Genomic DNA, 12691 nt, shown 5'->3' with positions numbered 1-12691 from the left:
CCTCGTTGTTAAACCCTTTCGATGTTGATGCTGTGGATGTGATTAGACTGTTTGGCTTATTGTCTCATTGCCTGTGTTTGTTTGCACCTATCCCTTTCCTTCAATTCCACAGTTCCTCCCACACGCACGGCACGCGCGCGCGTATATGATTAATGAATGTAAAAAAAAGTGGCTTAGTTTGAACTGTAAAAACACACAACACCTTTGCATGCGTATCAATTTCAAATCTACTGCGGAGCGAAGCTATGGGAATAATTTTTTGAACGGGAAACGGGTTTGCTACCACCTTCTGAAAACCTGGGACTACAGTTATGCACAGAGCCTATTGTGTATATACTGTCAGGGCCGCAGGAAGGGTAGTGCGAGCCCTGCACTTGGGGGAGCCCCGCAAAAAAAATAAGAATATATATTTTTTTATTCAACAGAATCACATTTATTAAGAGTTATCGTGCGCGTGAGGAGGGCCCCGCATTTCTCCCAGACGGCTAATACTGTAGTGTATATTATATCACTTTTGTTCAAGTACTGACCACTGGACTCTTATGAACCTTGGTTTTTATAGGTTTTATGAATCAAACGCCTTCAGGTCACATGAGGCCCTGGATGCCACAGTTCAGGGGCCTATCCGTGGACAATGGGTGAGTCTCAATACACACACACACACACACACACACACACACACACACACACACACACACACACACACACACACACACACACACACACACACACACACACACACACAGTAGTTGAGCCAATCACCCAATACATTAGATAACACGTTCACGATGTGGCTTGTCTTTAGGTTTTGACACTTTCAGAGTGTGTGTGACCCACTGTTGTGTCCCCAACCTTTGGGAATTTGTGTAATATTCTCCACTGTTCTTTTGAGTTTTTCATCGTGTGGCTCTGCGGGAGGTTAGCCATCTATAAGAGGGTCATTCTGTGTGTGTGTGTCTGCCTGTGGGTGTTTTCACATTTATACTTATATTTAACTTACATTTTATGATATAATATAACTGAATGGGGCTGAAACCATAACCAAATTTGTCATAGATGACTCTCATCACAGGCTCATCACATTAAGTTACCACGCCGCTCACATGATTTGATTTTTTTGTCCTCCCTCCGTTCCAGATGATCCAGGACAAGGTAATGGACCAAGATTACAGAGAGCGTGACTTCGCGGAAGATCTCATGTCATTCAAGCCATCACAGAATGGCGTGGTGGTACGGGTAACGGGGTCCCATTCGTCTGGCAAATTCACTCAGCACAGAAAGTTCGTCCAAATTTTCGAGCTGGTACCTGGTACCAAGGTGGGTGGTTGTTGTGGTTTCACCCAATTCTCACATTTTAGACATTCTGCCCATAATATGGGCAGAGTTACAATATTTTTGTAATCCAGAGTGACTTGGAAGAAGCACAACCCTAGAACTCCTTACCTCAGTTACTAGATCACCAGCATCACAAGTAACCACAACTAGATGAGCTCAGGCAAGAAAGATTCCTGTGCTTTAAAAAAAAAACATAAGAGTAATGTGCTAGAAAGTTAGAAACATAATCGAGAGTCAACAATTCTTAAATCTATTCATGTTTCTTGCAGGGTATTGTTCAAACATTCGGTTACAAAGGTTTATGACAGATTTTATTTGAGATTTTCTGCCACAATACTGTTCCCGTAAGATTATACAAGTAAGACGCGCGAACGCTGGAAGCGAACGCAGCTCGAAAATATTGTGTATTTACGGACTTGTAATCCGTGTTATTTCACCATGATGGGGAGAGAACGTTGACATCGTGTGTGTGTGTGTGTGTGTGTGTGTGTGTGTGTGTGTGTGTGTGTTTTGCAGGCTGTTGTGCATTTTAATCGGAGCATTGTCTACATTCCTGCACTCTGGCGCACTCTGGCGGCTGCACACAGGCAGTGCACGCACACAGAGACACACACACACACACACACACACAACCCGAGCACGGTTTCATAGTAAGCTGCACTTCGCCGCGCCTCCTTCCGCGTTCGCAATCATCAAGTTGGTGATATAATTGTAAGCCTCGCCTGGTAGTTTCATTTTGGATTTATTGTTTCTTGTATGTTTAAAATCTTCACCACATTCAAGTCAAAGAAAGGTTCCCAATTTTGAGCAAATGCATTCTGATTAGTGTATTGACCTGGGTTGAAAAATGTTCTTGTAGCTCTTTGCATATTAGTACTAAAGTAGTAATAATGTGGACCTCTGGCATTTTAACCCATTCAATGTCAAGGACCCCCAAAATGATTTGTATTTGGTCGCGGACCCCCAACTCCCTGGAACAAAACATTTCAATATGGGGGTCCCCCGGTGGGGGTAACAGTATGTTGCTATATCACTGGTGCTCCAATGTCAAGGACCCCCAAAATGATATGTATTTGGCCCCGGACCCCCCATCTCAAAATATTTTGTTCCAGGGACCCCCAGAAGCACAGATTTTAGTTACAAATGTTCGCTTTAAAAATATATATATGCAGAGATTTCCACAAATGTTCATGATTTCTCAAATCTTTGCTTCATGGGGGTCCCTGGAACAAAACATTTTGAGATGGGGGTCCCCGGTGGGGGTAACAGTATGTTGCTATATCACTGGTGCTCCAATGTCAAGGACCCCCAAAATGATATGTATTTGGCCGCGGACCCCCATCTCAAAATATGTTGTTCCAGGGACCCCCCAGAAGCTTTAAAATATTTATATCTAATCAAAGATTTGCACAAATATTCCACGATAAAAAATAAAAAAAATGCTGATCTACAAGCTCGTAGCGTGGCACTCGGTGCCGCACTATGAGCTTGTATATCTGCTATTTTTGAATAGCCAAAGAAATCTTAAAATGACACAGATGCGTTCCCGGTCTTAATGGATGAATGTATTTTTCTTTGAAGTAGGGCAGGTACCAAAACAGTGAGAGAAATGGCAGTGTGATATTGCACTGTGTAGCTGTTCTACAGCTGTTCTACAACTACACAATGGTCATTAATATTCTATATCAATATATGTCCACTTGGACCACCAGTGAATTGACCTCTTAAGGTTGAGGACCCCTGGTTTATATTATTAATATTTATAACACAAAAGTTTGCTTATCGAGTGTTTGCAGTTAATCAACTGTTTTAAATGTCTTTTGTCAAATGGAATGTAGCAAAAACAGTAATGTGTTTTGTAATTGAATCAGGAATAAAATACTACAAGAGAAGTATAAAACAGACCATGATAAATGTTTTACAATTTTAAGAATCCTAATCAACTCTCGTGTTCGTCTCTGCAGACCATTCTACACTCGTAGTGATGTGTTCTCTTACAGAGAGGATCAGTCATCAGAAGATGAGGACTTGGAAGGTGAAGGTGAGATCCACTTACTGTGATTAAAACTGGCACGTGGTAAAACGCCCACACTGCCAAGAACTTTTGACGACTTTTTGTTTTTTTTTGCTGTGGGGGGGGCTGTGAATGATCCAAGCACCACCGAAGAAGAGTACACCCAGTAATCGCATGATCACAACAAAAAATCCAGGCACCTTTCATGTTAAAGGATTCACAAAAGTGAAATATTCTCGTATTTCTGTTTTCTGCTTGATTAAAAAAAAAAAAAAAACACGTTCAAACGTCCATAGCTCTGGAATGGAGGATTGCGGCCGGACAATTTCTTTTCCCCCCGATTCTCCCTGACCCCCGTGCGTGTAATGAGCCGATCTTCGTGAGGAAGTAGGTCACAGAGAATATTCCATGATTTTTCAAAGGTACAGTAAAATCGCCGTTTTGGCTGGCAAGGGGACCGGAGACGGGTGAATTAATTAATTCCAGGCAGTGAATGAGTTGAGACCTCAGCCTTCAGGTGCACAACAGAACAGACAAAAACATCTCTGGCCAACAATTCCAAGGCAAGATTGCCTTGTTTGTCCCTTCAGTTTGCCAGGAGTGACACCTGGTCAAGCAGATTATGAGATTGTTTTTAAAACCAAAAATTGCACTATGACGGCTGTATATTTGTACCTGGGTGGTTGTGTTGGTATATTCTTTAACTACTTCAATCTTATTACTGACAGTTAACGTTGACTCAAAATGGTGTAAACAAGGCGTGAACAAGGTTGAGTTCGGACGGCTACAGCAGTTCGCTGAACGTAAGTATAGTTTTGTTTCATTATTTGCCTAGTGCTTAACATAAAAAAAAGGTGGTGACAGTGGTGTAAGAATACCAGTGTTTGAAAAAGTACTCAAATGTTTTACTTAAGTAAAAGTATCAATACTGCGATGTAGAAGTACTCTGTTACAAGTAGAAGTACTCTGTTACAAGTAGAAGTACTCCGTTACAAGTAAAAGTCCGGAAATTTAAAATTTACTTGAGTAAAAGTACAAAAGTATTGGTATCAAAATGTACTTAAAGTACACAAAGTAAAAGTACAAAAATGTTTGAAAATAGCAGATCTTCAAGCTCACAACGCGTCACGAAGCGACACGTTGTGAGCTTGTAGATCGTCTATTTTATAAAATAGGGCTAAAGTGGTTAATGTATGTTTTATAATGTAATCATTTATATCTGCAAAGTAACTAGTAACTAAAGTTTTCAAATAATTGTAGTGGAGTAAAAGTACAATATTTGCCTCTGAGATTTAGTGGAGTAAAAGTATAGACAATTGGAAACACTCCAGTAAAGTAAAAGTACCTCAAATTGTACTTATTTTTTGTTGTACTGATTATGGGAATATAGAGCTATTAAACACTTATTTTAACAAATTATTTTTTGCACCCTGTTTTCCCTTTTGCATCTTTTAAAAGGCCACAATATTTTTGATAGAAAATAAAAAGTATAAATGCACATTCAATAATCTTTATGATTTGGTTTCACAAGCATGAAGTGTTCCAAGGCTTTTTGGATCCATTAAGAGTAGTTAATATCACAGAAAAAGCCATTGATTTAATTACATTCGCTGTAGCATGCACCTTAAATATTTGCATGTGACTTGTAACCCCTTCATTGCAGTGTATGGTGGCACACTCGTGGTCCAGTATGGTAAGGAGACATTCAGTACTGTGCCAGCGAGAGGCCTAGTACTGTTAGATGACTCAAAGTCCCTCTCCCAGCAAGACGATGATGGAAACACCAGGACGCTCGATGAACGTAAGTATAGTTCTTTGCTTTATTTGCCTAGTGCTGAACATAAAAAAAAGACACTGATGTTGGTGACAGCAAATCTTTATGATTTGGTTTCTCAAGCATAAAGTGTTCCAAGGCTTTTTTGATCCATTAACTCTTTCACTGCCAGACTTATTTCTGGCTGTGTTTGCCCAGTGCCAGCTATTTTCTTTATTTTTTTTCGTACCTTTTCAAGTAGTCACAGAATATTTATCTCCAGTATGACCGATCCCCTGATGGTTGCTAATCACGAAGGGTTTCACTCTGCTTCAGTGATCAAAATAAATTAATGTCATCGCCACCTCCCATTTGCTTGTTCCGTTGACAATAGCATCTTTCGCCAAAGATACATACTAGTAAAACACAGGAGCTGAGATACAGAATATTTCCAAATACTTTAACCAGGAAGTGAATGGAGCAGTAAATCTTGGGATCACGTGATCTCCTGGTTCTGTGTGAAAAAAAATGAATAAATGTGTATATACAAATATTTTAAATGCGTGAAACGTGTCCATGGCACTGTGGACCAAGTACCAACGGACACGTTAACGCGTCCATGGCAGTAAAAGAGTTGCTAAGAGTAGTTAATATCACAGAAAGAGCCATTGATTTAATTACATTCACTGTAACATGCACCGTAAATATTTGCTTATTTACTTACATGTGACGTGTAACCCCTTCATTGCAGAGTATGATTTTGGCAAGTTCACTAAGCTCCGTAAGAACGTACAGAATAACATCAGTACGACGCTGCCTAACCTGGCCTTCCGCCTGTGTGAGGTCCAAACGGCGGAGCCCCCATACCAAGTGCGGGTACTACAGCTGCAACAGCTTGAAAAACCTGAATGGACTCATGGGCCAATGAGCATGGCTGACATTAGGAAGTGGGCTGAAGGTAAGTAGTTCTTACTGATGTTGGTGACAGTGGTGTAAGAATACAATGACATTAAAAGGCAGGGCCTATGATGTGGAAAAAACAGCACTTATGTTTGACATTCTCATGAACAATCAATGTGTTTTATAAATATTGTAAGAAAGGTGTTTGAACAGCTCAATTTGTTTATGCCTTGCATGTGACGTGTAACCCCTTCATTGCAGAGTTAATTAGATTAGAATAGAGAATTTGGTTATGGTTTCAGCCCAACTGAATTGGGCTGAAACCATAACCAAATTTGTCATAGATGACTCATCACAGGCTCACCACATTAAAGTTCCCACACCGTTCACATGATTTGATTTTTTTTTGTCCTCCTTCCTTCCGTTCCAGGAGATCCAGAACAAGGTTATGGACCAATGTTTCAGAGAGCGTGACATCACGGTAGAGGACGTGTCAGCCACGCCATCACTGACAGTGGAAAATGGCGTGGTGGTACACAGGGATGGATTAACCCCCACACGTGCCCCTTTTTTTTTGTGGCAAAAACGTTTTTTTTTGTGTTGTCCTCAAATGGCCCACTTTGAGGGGTCCCCAGCAGGGGACCCCCAGCCTGGGGGGGCCTTGAAGGGCCCCAGGAGCCCTTGTCAGGGCCTCAAACCCAGCGAATAATCACTGCTATACAGAGGAGGGGCCCACACATTTGATTAACCTATACATTTCATTTTAGTAAATTGTTGATGGCAGCGCGGCCCAGTTCCCGAAGGGCCCCCGAGAGCCAAGGGCCCCTGGGCCACGGCCCTGGTGGCCCAATGGCTAATACAGCCCTGGTGGTACAGGTAATGGGGTTCCATTCTACTGCCAACATCAAGCAGCCCACAAGAAGGTTCATCCAAACGTTCGAGCTGGTACCTGAAAAAAAATCACACAACACCTTCGCATGTGTATCAATTTCAAATCCACTGCGGAGCGAAGCCATGGGAATACATTTTTTTTCGAACGGAAAACAGGTTTGCTACCACCTTCTGAAAACCTGGGACTACAGTTATGCACAGAGCCTATTGTGGATATATACTGTAGTGTATATTATATCAATTGTGTTACTTTTGTTGAAGTACTGACCACTGGACTCTTATGAACCTATACTAACCTATATACTGTTTATATTTATGAATTTTATTACATTTCACCCACTGATTGATATGAATTTACAATAGGGCTGGTGGAGCAAATTAATGACTTCCGACTTTGTACCTGGGGATCTCACTATTGATGGTGAATATTTCTATCACACCCCATACCCACGCAGACCAGAGGTGAGAATTTCTATTTAGAGACCACAAATAAAGACTCTATATCCATCAGATTCTTGAACATACTGCATATTCTTTGTGTTACCAGCAATAGCTGTATGGTGTGTATTCTCTATTGGTGTGTACAATAATTATTATTTTGTGTAAAGGTGGGAGATGTGTGTGTGTGTGTGTGAGCTTCTCCTACGCTGAACTCAGTGGAGAGGGGTCTTGGCCTGTTCCAGCCCTAACAGTAAGTCTTTTAAATGACATGGTCGTCTTTTGACGCATTGAATGCAATCTTTGCACATTCAGTGCATTTATATGAATTATTGGTTATCCAGGAGTTATATTTAAAAAAAAAAAGTGATTTCAGCATACATAAAAAAGGATGTATAAAACAAAGTGAGTAGTTATTACTGTAAATGTTGGTCTATTAATTATTTTTGATAGATACTGAATCTATAACTCCTGAATCCTTGTCATACTCCAGGTCAGTGTGGTGGCCATGCAGAGGGGGGAGAATCTGGCTCCATTTAGGACCAAGTCGGGATACACCCTGGAGTTGTTGTACATGGAGGAACTTGTCTCTGATCAAATCTGGCCATGGCACCAAAAATAAAGAAACGCAACTTCACTGAAAGCGAGATTCAGGTGCTCCTTGATGGCGTTGAACGCCGCAAAATAATTCTTTTCAGTTCGGTTTCTCAAGGAATCTATAATTTAGATAAAAAGGGAGCGTGGGAAGAAATTACAACCCATGTCAATGCGGTCAGTTCCGTGTTAAGGTGAATATAATACACCGGCCCACAATGGAAACAGGCTTTTTGTGTTCTGCTGTTTTAGCACCATAATCATACCACTGTACCAAGGTTATAATTTTGGATGTTTCATTGTAGTTTAGTTTTTGTTCGTTTTGTTCGTTTAATTATGTTAGTTTTAACTACCTTCCCTTTAGAATAAATGGATTAGGATTTCATATCCCAAAAAGCTGATAAATTGACAGCGAAAACTAGTGCCAAGCGCCGGAGTTGCCGTACTGCCACGGGAGGGGGGCCGGACACAGCACCATCACCGTCGCCCCTCGACGAGCGCGTAAGCGCCATCACTGGTATGTAGACCACTCTATTTTTATCCATACCTTTACATTTGTCCCATGATTTGACTATTAACCCATTAATACCTGGGACGCATCTGTGTCACTTTTAGATTTCTTTAGGCTATTCAAAAATAGCAGATATACAAGCTCATAGCGCGGCACCGAGTGCCGCGCTATGAGCTTGTAGATCTGCTATTTTTGAAAAATCGTGAAAATTATTTTAAAAATATTTTTTTCCGATTTTTTTTTTTAGGATTTTGAAAATGTTTAGAAGCGGCCTCAGGTCTTAATGGGTTAAACTATTCTCCTAATAGGAGATGTGGCTATCTCCGGCGTCCCCTCCGCGGAAGGAATGGACACGGGACGCCATGGCGGGGGGCATCTTCAGCCGATAGTATGTAAACTATAAATCCTAATCAACCCAATTCTAAACCTGATAACTGGCCTGCTTCTAATTTGATAATGAGCACAAAACTATAGGCTGTACTCCCTCCAAGCAGCCTCGCTTGTTGCATAACTAAATGAAAATAAATTGTGAAGGGGCCCAGATAAATAAGGAATAAAAGCTCATCAAATAATTGTGATTTTTTTTTTTATTACAGGTGAATTGGATGAATCTGTACAGAGCCACGGCTCTGCTGCTGCTGCTCCACCTCCTCTTCTTCCACCACCACCTCCACCTCGAACTCCAGCTCCACAGGTGGTTGATGATGGTGAGATGCCAACAGTGGTGGAAAAAGTACTCAAATTCTTTACTTAAGTAAAAGTACCAATACTGCAATATAAAAATACTCTGTTACAAGTAAAAGTCCAGAATAAAAAATGTACTCGAGTAAAAGTACAAAAGTATTGGCATCAAAATGTACTTAAAGTATCAAAAGTAAAAGTACTAAATATTTGAAAATAGCCGATCTACAAGCTCACAACGCGTCGCAGCGCGACGCGTTGTGAGCTTGTAGATCGGCTATTTTCAAATAGCCTAGGTATAAAACAGGGCTAAAGTGGTTAATGTATGTTTTATAATATCATAATTTATATCTGCAAAGTAACTAGTAACTGAAGTTTTCAAATAATTGTAGTGGAGTAAAAGTACAATATTTGCCTCCGAGATGTAGTGGAGTAGAAGTAAAAGTATTGGAAATTGGAAATACTCAAGTAAAGTACAAATACCTCAAAATTGTACTTAAGTACAGTACTTAAGTAAATATACTTAGTTACTTTCCACCACTGATAGTATGTAAACTATAAATCCTAATCAACCCATTCTAAACCTGATAACTGGCCTGCTTCTAATTTGATAATGAGCACAAAACTATAGGTTGTACTCCCTCCAAGCAGCCTCGCTTGTTGCATAACTAAATGAAAATAAATTGTGAAGGGGCCAAGATAAATAAGGAATAAAAGCTCATCAAATAATTGTGATTTTTTTTTTTATTACAGGTGAATTGGATGAATCTGTACAGAGCCACGGCTCTGCTGCTGCTCCTCCACCTCTTCCACCACCACCACCACCTCCACCCAGTGGTGGAAAGTAACTAAGTACATTTACTCAAGTACTGTACTTAAGTAAAATGTGGACGTATTTGTACTTTACTTGAGTATTTCCAATTTCCAATACTTTTACTTCTACTCCACTACATTTCAGAGGCAAATATTGTACTTTTACTCCACTACAATTATTTGAAAACTTTAGTTACTAGTTACTTTGCAGATATAAATTATGATATAATGAAACATACATTAACCACTTTAGCCCTATTTTATACCTAGGCTATTTGAAAATAGCCGATCTACAAGCTCACAACGCGTCGCTTTGCGACGCGTTGTGAGCTTGTAGATCGGCTATTTTCAAACATTTTAGTACTTTTACTTTTGGTACTTTAAGTACATTTTGATACCGATACTTTTGTACTTTTACTCAAGTACATTTTTTTATTCAGGACTTTTACTTGTAACAGAGTACTTCTACATTGAAGTATTGATACTTTTACTTAAGTAAAACATTTGAGTACTTTTTCCACCACTGCCTCCACCTCGAACTCCAGCTCCACAGGTGGTTGATGATGGTGAGATGCCAAGCACGTCATCTGGCCGCCGATCCTCCTCATCATCATCATCTGCTGCTGCCGCCGCCGCCCCCCCACCCCCCCCCCCCCTTCCTCATCATCATCCTCCTCCTCATCATCATCATCATCATCATCATCATCTGCCGCTGCTGACACCACGTCAGCCAGGTCGGGAGCTGGCGCGCGCACCGCTGGACGTGATCACGTGACACACCATGACGTGTACAGCTGTGCTTAATTTTTAATACCTAAAGAAAATACCATATCATTTTGACCAAATTGTCAAATGATATTGGAAAGAGGCAAAATTTGTTTCACAATATTTATCTGTGGAACCGAGTCAAACTAAATTTAATGCCTCAACTCCTACAATTCCAAGTGCTTATCAGGGGGGGGTCCCTGGTATTGTTGGGATGGGGGGGGGGGGGGGGGGGGTCCCTGGTATTGTTGAGGTGTAATGGAAGCCCAAGGTTGCTTTGATATGTTTGATAGAGGCCTTCATCTGTATTGTTGGGTCCGGTGTCTCATCTTCCTCTTGACAATACAACATAGATTCTCTGTGGGGTTCAGGCCAGGCCAGTTGGCTGGTCAGTCAAGCACAGTAATACCATGGTCAGTACATACACCACAGTTACTAGTAGTTTTGGCCATAGATATATATAAAGGCTAGATGACTCACCCGCGCTGCTGGCCAATGGAGTACGACGTTGCCACATGGCGGCCATCTTGGGACGGTCATTCATAACATTATGTCTATGGTGCATATACTTTGAAATAACCACAGCGTGCTCAATTTTCATCCGATTTTCAAACTTAATGCTATTTTTTTAAAAACATGATTATAATTATAAGTATGCAGTATCATAACTACATCTTTGGTGTTTACAAAACACCAAACCGTTTGAAAATCGGATGAAAATTGAGCACGCTATGGTTATTTCAAAGTACATGCACCATAGACATAATGTTATGAATGACTGTTGCAAGATGGCCGCGGTTGAGCTACGCTTGCGACGCCCCCTTGAGCCATCTAGCCTTTATATCTATGGTTTTGGCAGTGTGGGCAGGTGCCAACTCCTGCTGGAAAAGGAAATCAGCATCTGCATAAAGCTTGTTAACATATGGAAGCACAAAGTGCTCTAAAGTCTCCTGGTAGATGGCTGTGTTGACTCTGGACTTGATAAAACACAGTGGACCAACACCAGCAGATGACATGGCACCCCAAATTATCACTGACTGTGAAAACTTGACACTGCATGGGCTTCAAGCAACTCTGACTCTGTGCCTCTCACTCTTTCTCCTGACACTCAGGGACCTTGATTTCCAAATGAAATGCGGTATCCAAGGTATCCATGCTTGAAGGTGTCATGGGTGCCATCCATAATGTTAAAAGGAAAGGCACTAAGGAAAACTGTGATGAAACCGGGAGCATGGTGGATCACTGTGTTAAGAAGCTCAGTGTAAATAGATGAACTTTTCCACAATGTAATTTTTTTTTATATGCACCTGTATATTTCACAGATGTAAGTAAATTAATAAATAAAAAGTACACGTATGAAGATAAATGTTGGCGCAAATGTTTTCACAGTGTAGGTAGACTAATTTAGATCTTTAAAAATATCTGTAACATGTCACATGATGATCATGTGCCCTAATGCCCTTTACTCTTTTCCAGAACCACTGTGATTTTACAATAGTTGTCAAACAACCAGTATAATATATATATATATACCATCTTACATCTCATCTCACAATTGGACACAGACTGATGATTCCCAGCGATCTTATGTTAACACATTCACCGCCAAAGTTTTTTCATAATAAAATCACCCACTGCCAGGGTTTTAATCATTTTTTTATAGAAACAATGTGAATTATTTGTCCGTTTATTTTTTAACATTGAAGTGAATGGATTCTTTTTTATTTTATTAATTCGTTAGGGTTATAAATTTATACTCAAAAATTAGAGAAACATTTTAGGAATTCAAAAACGGAATAAAAAATAATAATTAAAAGGGGAGAATTCTCCCCTTTGGCGGTAAACACCATTGACTGAAAAGGGGAGAATTCTCCCCTTTGGCGGTGAGTGTGTAAGGTAGGGTGTAAGACATGAACAATAAAATAAAAAGTTGAGAAATATTTTTTGCGGTAGCAACTAAACTGATACCAAATAAAGTGGGTGAATTAAAGAACCC

The sequence above is a fragment of the Gymnoscopelus braueri genome (assembly GCF_963280865.1).
Source record: "Gymnoscopelus braueri genome assembly, chromosome: 3".
Taxonomy (NCBI): Eukaryota; Metazoa; Chordata; class Actinopteri; order Myctophiformes; family Myctophidae; genus Gymnoscopelus; species Gymnoscopelus braueri.
The sequence above is the reverse complement of the archived record's forward strand: the minus strand, read 5'-3'. Positions refer to the sequence as shown.